Source organism: Babylonia areolata, chromosome 23 (assembly GCF_041734735.1).
Source record: "Babylonia areolata isolate BAREFJ2019XMU chromosome 23, ASM4173473v1, whole genome shotgun sequence".
In the NCBI taxonomy this organism is placed as follows: domain Eukaryota; kingdom Metazoa; phylum Mollusca; class Gastropoda; order Neogastropoda; family Buccinidae; genus Babylonia; species Babylonia areolata.
In genome coordinates, this window is record NC_134898.1 from 8667519 (window position 1) to 8680018 (window position 12500).

Consider the following 12500-nt stretch of genomic DNA (forward strand, 5'->3'; position numbering starts at 1 on the left):
ATGTCTGTTCTTATTATGCTTGATCTCAGTGCAGGGTTTGATAAAATAGATCATGGTGTTCTTTTCCATTGATTCGAACACACGTTTTGGGTAAAAGGCTCAGCTCCGTGTAGTATAGCTGGCGTGCTGTTATTGCCAGCGTGTATGAGCGAGGAGGGGTTGTATGTTAGTTGATGAGTTTATGTGTAGCATGAAACAAATGTTAGCTCATCTGATATTTCAGTGTTCCTGCCATGTGGTTTTTCTTACCAAGTCAACAGTACTTTTATTACTTAAGGTATTGTGATTCATAACTTGACAAATGATTTATATGTTTAATGTTACATGTACTCGAGCCAAAGGACAAATTTTTGTGAGTTTACATACAGTCAGGTTTGATGTGGATACTTATATAGCGCCTATCCTCGGTCAGAGACCAAGCTCTAAGCGCTTTACATACACGGCGACATTTGCACCACGGGCTGTAGGGTAGAGCCGACTGACGGCTGCCACTGGGCGCTCATCACTCGTTTCCTGTGTCATTCAATCAGATTTCAGACGCACACGCATACACACTCAGACAGACATGTAACAGTTTGTGTGTATGACCGTTTTTATTTATTTACCCCGCCACGTAGGCAGCCACACTCCTTTTTCGGGGGTGTGCATGCTGGGTATATTCTTGTTTCCATAACCCACCGAACACTGACATAGATTACAGGATCTTTAACGTGCGTATTTGATCTTCTGCGTGCGCATACACACGAAGAGGTTTCAGGCACTAGCAGGTCTGCACATATGTTGACCTGGGAGATCGGAAAAATCTCCACCCTTTACCCACCCAGGTTGTAAAGATCCTGTCTCACTGTCAGAACTCATACTGTATGTATTTCAGGCTTTAAGCCCAACCCTTCTGCTCTGTTGTACGGTGGACCACAGTGGTCTGTCCGAAGACTGATTCTTTTCTTTTTATACACCCAGCCTCTGGCAAATATCATCGAAAAATACAGTTTCACACAGGGAAATAGCTTATTACAGTCAGTTGTATAGTTCTACTCCAGCAAAAGACTTCGGTTCTTGTCTTCAAAACGAGCAGATGTACCTGACTGATATAAAATTATAGATAACAAGTATCAAATTGCAGCTGAACGATGAAAAAAAGGAGGCACTGCTTATTGCGTCTCAAAATTACCAAGATTCTATCGTGATTTGTCAAAAGAAAATTCACTATGAATCAGTAAGATAGTTAGGCCTCAAACCCTCAATGAAACAATAACAAAATAATTTACTGAACTCTGCCAAACTGCATACCTTGAATTACGCAGAATCAGTTATGTCCTCACCGCTGAATCAACCAAATCTCTTGTCACTTTCCTGATTTTTTCACGCCTTGATAACTGTAACTCAATTCTAGCTCAAAATTCAGAAAAAGAAATCCACTCTGATAGGTACACAAATATACATATTTGCATGCACTCAGTGCCTGACTAAGCGCGTAAGGCTATGCTGCTGGTCAGGCACATACCTAGCAGATGTGGTGTAGCGTATATGGATTTATACAAATGCAGTGACGCTTTCTTTAGAAAGTGAAACTGAACCTGATAGCCAGATCTACCCTATTTTTGATTGCTAAAATTCAGAAAGTTCAGAATGCTGCAGCTCGCCTTGTCTTCAAGGCTTCCAAGAAAACCAACACCGAGCTTCTGCTGGCAAAACTCCACTGGATTTAATTACTCAGAGAACATTTTTTTCTTTCATGTGTTTCTGGTACGTCCCTCTGAGCCAGGCGCGATTTTCACCTGCGACAACCGGGTCAAAGAAGGTAACGAAGAAACGCAAAACACCAACCAGGGTTTTGAATTATACAAAGAAGGGTTACCTGGGCGAAATTGAAAAAATTACCGAATTCATGACAGAAAATGGACTTACCCTAGAAAGCGAGCATGACACTTTTTAATCCGGGATATAATAATAATGGACATTTATATAGCGCGTTTCTCCAGAAATACTGCTCAAAGCGCTTTACATTTCGTTCCTCACTCCCCGCCTCCCCATCGATACTCCTCTCCACCCCCACCTTCCCCACCCCCCACACACGGAAGCATGTGACAGAAAACACTAACGCAACTGAACACTGGAAACCACGCACCCACCCATGGCGCCCTCCAGAAAACGTATCCCTGCAACATGCACTCAGGCACGCACACACACACAAATGCACGGACGCTCACCAGTACCCCGCCACACTCACACGGCAAACAGCCTCTCCACAGCAAAGCATTTTCCTAAAACCAAATCACACCAAGATCAGGGAAACTGAAAAACAAAAAACAAGAACAACTGCCGTTATTGCTGTTGGAAAAGATGTGTTTTCAGAGCACACTTGAAAGATTTCAGCGAGACAGAATGACGCACATTTTCTGGTAGTTTGTTCCACGATTGACGGAGCCTGGAAGGAAAAAGACCTTTGAACCTGTTGCTTCTTCTTTACAATAGGGTTTTTCAAAAGCCTATTATCAGAAGCAGAACGAAGGTGACGAGTTGGAATGTACACTTCAAGGTCAGAGAGATCAGACTGATGCGTACCCTGGTGACATCAATACTCTGTCTTTTGATGAATAGGAGGATAAAAATTGTTGTCTATCTTAGGTAAATTATCTCTTCTCACGTTTAACTACTGAAGGGTCAAAACTTGGTAGCTGTAGTGCCAGATGTTGAACTAGGTGGTCATACTTCGTCACAATGGAACGACAGTTCCACTGATAGATTTTGAATTACTTTTCAGTTATCTTTGACTAGAGTAATCTATTATACACAATATATATTTGTATCACGTAATGTCCAACTTTGCAACAGTTTAACAGATATGAAAAGAAAGACTAGGAACTTGCTAATAACTAATAAAACAATATGTAAAATGTTCAACATCAAATTATACAAGGAAAAAAGTTAACGATGGTAACGGCGCCCGCGCGCTCGCGTGTGTATGTGTGTATGTGTAAATTGATGTGATATTTTGGCTTGTGAAAATGTTTACTTTGAATTTTTATGCACTGCAGGGAAATGGGAGAAAATGTGAAAATGAGAGATGTTGGCAGTAATTTTGAATGTAGACATGTTGCTGTGGCAGAGGAAATGTGAAGCAATGAGGAAGCATCAATTTTTGGTGAACAACACTTTGAAGTTCATGCAGCAGCAAGTTGTTGGGAACAACCTGATCAAGGAGCCTGATTCTGTTGGAGATCTGTTCAAAAAATACATGCGGCTAACAGAGGAGCAGTGTGCTCAAGTTATGGACCTGGTTCTACCTGTGGGATCTCATCAAACATTGCCTCAGCCGAGAAGGGATATGCCCAAAAATTCGCATGCGAAAGTCAAAAGTTTCTCTCCGTCGTACGAACGATACGTTTATCAGCGACGTTCGCGTTCGTACGTCTATTAATATACGTAATGATATACGTAATGACAAAAAGGTTGGTGCGATTTTTTTCTAGTTCGAAGTGTGCAGAATTATGTCAGAATTGTCTCCCTTCGCGCATACGCAGTGCGACTTGATTCAACTGACAAATTGTGAAATGAAAATCGGAAATTTTTTTTTATTATTTTTTTTTTTTGTAGCCCCATCATGTGCAGCGTCTCAGTGGCATTAATCCCACGCCGCTCATTTAGATTCCCCCATACACGGCCACACCCGAGTTCCAGCGTCGGCTGTCCACAGGGAACCATTGATGCTAGGCCGCCAGGAGGCCACACACCAGAGGAGACCCTGCACTGCTGCTGAGTCACTTCGGTGGTGTTCAGTGGTGCCTGTTCTCTTTTAACGAACATAGGACACCACCTACTAAGCCCCCTACTAACGACAATAATGGCTTAGTCGCGGAGCCAGACGGAGTGAGCGTCCCTCCCAGAGTAGAGACCGCCACCACGCCCCTCAAACAGCCCCCCATGAATCTGCCGACACTGACGACATTGACAGGACTCACCCCAAGCACGGAAGTGGAGGGATATCGAAACTGAGGTCACCATGAGAGCAGGGCATGAAAGGCCACAGACTTTGAGACTATTTTATTTATATTGATGACCATGAAGGAGGAGGATGACGATGATGATGACGATGTTGCTATGGAGGTCCATTTTGGTTTGGGACTGCGTGACAAGGCTGTACTCTACGCTTCCTGTCATAATGATATCCTGGCGTTAACCAGGCCCGAGAGATACAGACACTTGCAGTGTTGGTCAGGTAATTAGAGCAACACACCCAAAGACGCATCCTTGAAGTGGATGACACTCGACCGTGTGGTCCCAGTCTCCCCATTTAAGCCCACAGCACACTCAACTCTGGGTAGGAGCCGGCCACGAGCCGAAAAAACCCACTTCCGCTGGGATGCGAACCCGCGCCCTCCTAGCCGTCAGTCCGCGACGCTAACCACTTCGCCACGGCGGCTGGTACTTTTTATTTTATTTAATTGACGTTCACGAACGTTTATGCAGTTAGTTTTGAGGTATTTGCATAAAACCCTTTCTGAATAGAATTGAGCGGCCTTCTTCGCCTCCTGTCAACAATGTTATCGCGAATTACTGTTTGAATGACGGGCGCAATAGCCGAGTGGTTAAAGCGTTGGACTTTCAATCTGAGGGTCCCGGGTTCGAATCACGGTGACGGCGCCTGGTGGGTAAAGGGTGGAGATTTTTACGATCTCCCAGGTCAACACATGGGCAGACCTGCTAGTGCCTGAACTCCCTTCGTGTGTATATGCAAGCAGAAGATCAAATACGCTCGTTAAAGATCCTGTAATCCATGTCAGCGTTCGGTGGGTTATGGAAACAAGAACATACCCAGCATGCACACCCCCGAAAGCGGAGTATGGCTGCCTACATGGCGGGGTAAAAACGGTCATACTCGTGTGCATATGAGTGAACGTGGGAGTTGCAGCCCACGAACGAAGAAGAAGAAGAACTGTTTGAATGTACAGTTCCGAAACGGACAATTCCAAGATGTCAGTTTCATGTGTCTGTCGACTGCAATTTTTGTTATGTTCGTTCTTGTAAAGTTGGTATCCCCTTGGAAATATGTGTATGCAGGAAATGTCGATTTTGTAGTTTGCGTCATTCTACGTTTTCTGTCCATGGTTTGTGTCTCTTTTCTGTCAATTGCGAGCACGCCAACACAAATGATGCATCATGAACTATCACATATACATACCATTGAATATATATTGATATATGTAGTATCTCGTATTTACCGAAAAAGACTAATAGGGCGAAAGTAGACAGTGTAAGACCTTCACACTGAGAGTAAAACACTAAAGCCTTTCATTACCCAGAGTCATAATTATTTTAGAATGTAATGTTTTAGTTGAGTGTGATCCGTTTCAGCAAAATTATTTCCCATGCTATCTACACCATTCCAAAGCATAATTTGGGTGCATTTGAGAAATTGTGTATTCACACTGAGCAAATGAAGTTCCTAATTAAACAAAATCTATAAATGACTGCAATTAACCAGAAAGCCAGTGTGTCACATAAAGGTGCAAAGAGCTCCAGCCTCCTTTTTTTTTTTTTTTTTTTTTTACTGTTCTTGCACATGTTTACATTTAAGTATACTGCATCTTTTTAAAATGACTTTTTTTTCTCCACCTCTTTCCTTTTTTTCACATCACCATAACGTCTACTTCAGTGAGGAAAGAGGGTTGATAAAGTTTGTTGTTGTTTTTGTTCCGTCTCAGATGGGGATGTTTTGTGATAATGTGCAACAATGAAAATAAGAACATCTGAAAAGCGCTGAATCCTGTTTGCAAGAAACAAATCAAGCGATACATAAAGTGATCTTTCACACACACACACACACACACACACACACAAAGGCGCGCGCGCGCGCGCGCGCAGATACGTATTCCGCAAGATAAGAACGGCGAAAACCGTCAGCGAAAACAGAAAGTTACCCGACACGGTTTAAAAAGCATTATTTTTGAGTCCTTTAAAACAGTGACCCAAACGAAGAGCTGGCATCATGAGATACTGGTACTGGTACTGGTTAGGAACACAGCATAGTGAATCTTGCCCTGGTATGGACCATCATGTGTGAGATTTGTGGACATATTACATTACAGTGATTGTTAACCACCACCACCGTTCGGTTTTTCCTCAGGAGCCACAGGTCACTGCTGGCAGTTCGTATGCACATAGACAGGTTTGTGTGCATGTGGTCGCGCGCTAAGAACAGGCAGATATACTGACGCTTCATACGGTTTTTATTGACATTGGCCCAACTACAGCCCTTATGTCAAGGGGGTACAATTCTTAGTTGCAGTGTCAAATGAACTGAATGGAAGAAACAAACTAAACATCTAATGAAACAATCTTGTCAATAAATAAATTAACAAGAGAAGCAAGGCCTTCAGGACTCACTTTTGATACACTTTTAAAAAAATCTAGTCGTTAAAATGTGTTCTGTATTTTTTATTATAGAGCTTCGGGTTAAAAGAAAAAAAAAAACACCAAAAAAAACAGTCCGAACGGCAGATTCGAACTCCGCGTGTTCGGGTGAGAAGAAACTGTCTTACCCATTACACTATCGTGACTCCTTAACTGACGTTCAAAAATTTAGCATTTTAACATGCTTTTTTAAAGGGCGATAAATCGATTGCGGTATTCGCAGTGAGAACGCTGTTTAAATCATATTATTCTGGTGTATCTTGGGCATTCAGAAAATCTTTAAGGGCAATTAAGAATTCTTTTTAAGCCCGCGGTAAAGGAGACATGGCTATCACGGCAATCACACTGCAACATTTAGCCGTTTTCCCTGGATCTAGATAGACGTACAAGTTTAGTTACACCCGCCGGGAATGTACGACAATGTCGAATCAATTTCTTTTTTATGTTCATTTTAGGTTTATAGTTTTAAAGATGATGTGAAAATTGATTATTTTGTTAAACTACTAACATGTAGAGCCAATTACAAGTACTTCTAAACGTCGTATGGAATGAAAAGGACTTCATTTTGAGAAAAGTCAAGACGTTTCATCAAGGGTATTAACTCTCATGGTTTACTATTTTCAACTGTGAATTCCGACTGATTCTGTGGATACTTTTATGGCAGTTTGGGGCATAATCCAGTAAGTGATGAGGCGTTCACAAATCTTTCTCTGAATAAATATTTAACGGCCTCCTTCTCCAACTTTCCATCACATGTTATCGTGTATTGTTGATTGAATATAGGATAGAACGGGCAGGTCAACAACTTGAAACAAAATGGCGTCGTTCGCGTTCGCGAGGAATATGAGCACGCGCATTGAATGTGTATAAATACGTGTACGTAATTGATTTTTCCCCATGACCTTCAGGGCTCAGACAATAGATCTATAAAGTCCACTCGTAGTATTGATTTTAGTATTTTCCGAAAAAGACCACTTGGGCGAATGAACATAGTGAAAGCCCCGTACACTGAGATTAAAATACACAAGCTTTTTATGTATTGAGTATAATTTCAAAATGTAATGTTTAAGATGAGAAAGATCAGTTTAAAGCAAATTAACCCTCCTAACATTAATTACAGATTAATTTCCCTTTTTTACTATCTGCACCAAAGACATGGACCAGAAATATAACTTCCATGCTTAGCAAAAATAAGTTCCTGTTTGAACAAAAAATGATAAAAATGACTGCTCTTGATGCTGTGCCAGAATATCAGATCAACGTGCCAAGTTTAGAGAATTAAAAAAAAAATGTAACAATAAATTCAGTTTGCATATAATTTGGCTTCTTTTTTATTTTATTTTTTGTGCCCATCCCATAGGTGCAATATTGTTTTAAACAAGATGACTGGAAAGAACTGAATTTTTCCTATTTTTATGCCAAATTTGGTGTCAACTGCCAAACTGTTTGCAGAGAAAATGGCAATGTTAAAGTTTACCATGGGGACACACACACACACAACTGAACACCGGGTTAAAACATAGATTCACTTTGTTTACACAAGTGAGTAAAAAACAAAACAAAAACAAACACGTACGTTAATCGTACACTGGTGTGTGTGCTCATCACAGGCACGCCATTAGCATCAAGTGCACTCTACCAACTCCGTCATCGACCTCCATCCTCTTCAGTTACAAAACAAAAAGAAAACATGAATTAGGCAGTTAGTATTCAATGACACCATAAAGTGTACATACAGCTGTGGCAGGTCATTTATATAATTATCAATGATTCAAGGTTTTATGACCATATACTTTCCTTTTCCTGATATTGACAGCCTCTGCGATATACTTGGCAAATGATAACAGACTAAGCACGTCTTGTCTTCTCTCAGCAGCAATAAGGAAAAGGCTGATCTTAGCCCCAATGTCTCCATAAGCTTCACAATGAAGAAAAATCTTTATCCTCTCTTACACCATCCATACATACTGTACACACATTGTCAGCTGATTCATCTAGATCAAATCACCTCATGGTAGCTTTAATCTTAAGGTTCTGTTTCTCATTATTGCTAGCATATTTCTGTGTCATTTTATTGGTAACTGCTACTTAATTCTGGTTTAAAATAGTTTTAAACGAATGGAACCAAAAATACTTCATATCATCTTCCGTATTAGAATGCCAGTTATATTTATAACATCACTGTAAACGATCTTTAAATTCTGATATAAATCCCTTACAACCCCAACTCCCTGACTAAGCATTACAATACCAAATCCGTTTACGGTAAGAACTTGTTTGACTTTACCTACCCAGTGACAGTTACCTAACTCAACCTGCTAACATATCGTATGTCTGTCTCCATAATATGTTTGTAGGGAGCAGAGTAAGCTTTAACCAGTATTTGATGTATCTAACCAAAGCTCAAATATACAGAGGTTGCCTTCCAGAGTCACCGCATGCCGTCGTGTGAGACGAGTGCAATGGAACACCCATAACTTCTTTTTAGATAAGGTGTGTACTTTTTAGTTGGTCGTTTGTTTCAGGTAACTAACCATTTACTAACCATTTACTTGAAATGGAAAAAAGAATCGTCACTTCCGAATGGATCTGTGCTGAGACCAGTGTTGTCTATTCTCTGTACTCATCCACTCTTTAATGTTGTCAAAAAACATTCTGTAAATCACCATGCGTTTGCTGATGATAACCAGCTCCTTAAAGAAACTGCATTTTCCGATCTTGACTCTTCCACTGGGACACAACAACACTATATTGCTGACGTTAAGGCATGGATGAATCAAAAGAAATTGCAATTGAATGACAGCAAAACTGGAGCTATATTTATTTCTTCAGACTGTCTGTTAACAGCTCCTTGCCTTATACTCTTGAAATTGGAGATTCAGACGTAGATTTTGCATCTTCAGTAAAACAGTCTTGGTGTGACGTTTGATTCAAATGTTTCCATGAAGAAACATATATTCTCTGTAAGGTTGCATACTTTAAAATTAAAAAGATCAGTTCCATCCGACATCTCCTGACTACTCAAGCAACACAAACACTGATGTGTTCTTTTGTCTTATCCAGCCTCGATCATTGTAATGCACTGCTGATTGGTTGTCCTCAATATTTAATACTAAACTCCCAGAAAGTTCAAAATGCAGCAGCATGATTAATCTTTTGAACCAAAAAGACTGACAACATCACCTTCTTCTATTTTCTCTTCAGTGGTTTACATCTTCTGTCAGCAGTACAAAGTTGCAACTCTCGCCTTCAACACCATTTAAGGTGTTGCCCCTCAGTATCTGAGAGACCGCGATTCAAATTTACACGTTCCCGTGATGTTCTGATTCACGACGGCTATTTAGTCCCCATGTAAAAACCCAATCCTTTGGTGATTCTTCCCTTTCCCGTTCAGCTCCATCTGTCTGGAACACTTTGCCTTTCGACTTTCGCCACGCTGCCTCACTGCAATTTTTCAAAACTGATCTGAAAACACATCTTTTTGAAAACACTAATTGGATATATCTTTTTAATGACATTCAGTTATAAACCATGCAAACTTTGTGTGTGTGTGTGTGTGTGTGTGTGTGTGTGTGTGTGTGTGTGTGTGTGTGTGTGTGTGTGTACTTGCGTGTGTACGTGTGTGCGGAGATAGAAATATATTAATAATGATTATGATAATAATGATGACAGTAATAATAACAATGTACATTTGTATAGCGCTTACCCTGCGGCTCCAAGCGCCTTTAATAATACCCCTATTATAAATAAGACACAGGTATATATATATATATATATATATATATATATATATATATATATATAAATGATTAGATACAACACCAGATGGACTCGTAAGTAGTGTTCATAGATAGATCTGACCAAAGCTTTTGACACTGTCAACAGAGAAGCTTTGTGGACCATCCTGATGAAGCTGGGCTACCCGCGGAAGTTCACCGCCTTGATACGGCTCTTCCACGACAACATGACTGGACAAGTTCTTTCCAATGGTGACAACACAAACTCCTTTAACTTCTCAAACGGAGTGAAACAAGGCTGTGTCCTCGACCCATGATGTTCAACTTGTTCTTCACGCAGGTCCTACACCATTCTGTGAAAGATCTGGACTTGAGCGTTTACATAAAATACCGCCTGTATGGATCCGTGTTCGACCTTCGTCGTCTCACCGCTCGAACCAAGACCTTGGAGAAACTCGTCCTTGAAGCCCTTTTTGCGGGTGACTGTGCCCTGATGGCACACAAGGTGAACCACCTGCAGGTCGTTGTCAACCACTTTGCAGAAGCATCCAAGCTGTTCGGACTGACAAACAGTCTCTAAAAAACGGAGGTCCTGGTCCAAGCCGCCCCACAGGCAAGCTCCAGCCAGCAATTACCATTGATGGAGTCCAACTGAAGTGTGTGGAGAGCTTCAAGTGTCTGGGCAGCACTATCTCTGCAGATGGATCACTAGATAAAGAGATCACGTCCAGGATCCAGAAAGCCAGCAGGCCCTTGGAAGATTGAAAAGTGAAGGTTCCCCAGTAGAAAGGCATAAGACTGTGTACAAAGATAAAGATCTACAAGGCCGTAGTCTTTTCTTCACTACTGTATGAATGTGAAACGTGGACCCTGTATCAACGGCACATCAAGCAGCCAGAACAGTTCCACATGAGATCGCTGCGCATGGCCATGGGCATCTGCTGGCAGGACGAAGTCACAAACCAAGAGGTGTTGGATAAAGCTGGTTTGACAAGCATTGAGTCATTATTGCTGAAAACTCAGCTACGCTGGACTGGTCATGTCATCGGAAGGGACGACAGCCGCATCCCCTGGCAACTAATGTATGGTGAGCTCAAGGAGGGCTTACGCAGACAGGGAAGGCCCAACTGAGGTACAAAGACACCCTGAAGAGAAACCTCAGATGGTGCGGCATCCAGCCACGCAAGCTTGAAGCTTCTGCTGCAGAAGGATCATACTGGAGGTCTTTCACCTCCAAAGCAACAGCTGCCATTGAAGAGGACAGACGACTGCGTTAGTAACAATAACCTTTTTTTAAATTTTTTTTAAATAGGCCCCAGTTGCATGCAAGTCCACGGAGCACTTTATATTTTAGGTACACGTGTGACTTTCTTCATTGGCCGGAGAAAGAAATGGGAGTGGGACACCCCTACCCCCCTCCACACACAGACACAGACACAGACACAGACACACACACACACACACACACACACATCTGTCTGTTTACCTATGAATTGACAATTCTTTTGTGGTCGTTACTGTTCATACGATTGCTTACATTCGTCTGGGAATTTTAATAATGATGTGGTTTATATGGTTGGTATTCAGGACAGGGAACTGGAAAATTAGGAATGACTGTTCACCGATTTATTTGTGTGGCTGATACGATGGTTTGTTATTGTGCAGGTCGATATGTCAGTGTGTTTTAGTCCGTCTGCTGTCTAAACTGGTGTTTGGCAAGGAGATTCAGAACACAACAGAATGGCATGCTGTCTGATTAGAAGAATTATTGGCATGGAAGTCTGAAATCGGGCTTATCTACCGAATGCATATATTTATATTTTCAATGCTGAAAATGTTATGCCAGAAGTAATTTCATAGCAATTCTATCAAGGAATGGAGTACTAACATGCCAATGTTGTTGTCACTATGACAAAATGTATCAATCGCCGTTCTTTATGAAGTATCCACAGTGTTTTGCGTGTTCACTGATGTTGTCATTTTCTGCTTCTGTTTTTTTGTTGTTGTTTTTATTTTTTTTGTTTTTTCAGCATGAATGCTTCCACTGATGTGTACAAACCTGATCAATCGTTCCATTTTAGGAGCTTTGGAAAACAAAAAAAGAAAGAAAACTCGAGCAAGGGCAATTTTCATCTGCACCAATAACTGTAGTCCTCCACATGACTCACTGTTATGTCAGTGCAGCCGTCACAAAATTCGCCGGTTCGGCCCACATGACGATGCCAGAGGAATGGTCACCATGAATATAGGTGCCCACATCCAAATGTCCCCGGTTTGGTTTTGTTTTTTGTAAACACCGCCCAACTCGTCGTCAGCAGGCGGTAATCCTGTGCTGGGAAAAGTGTTCGT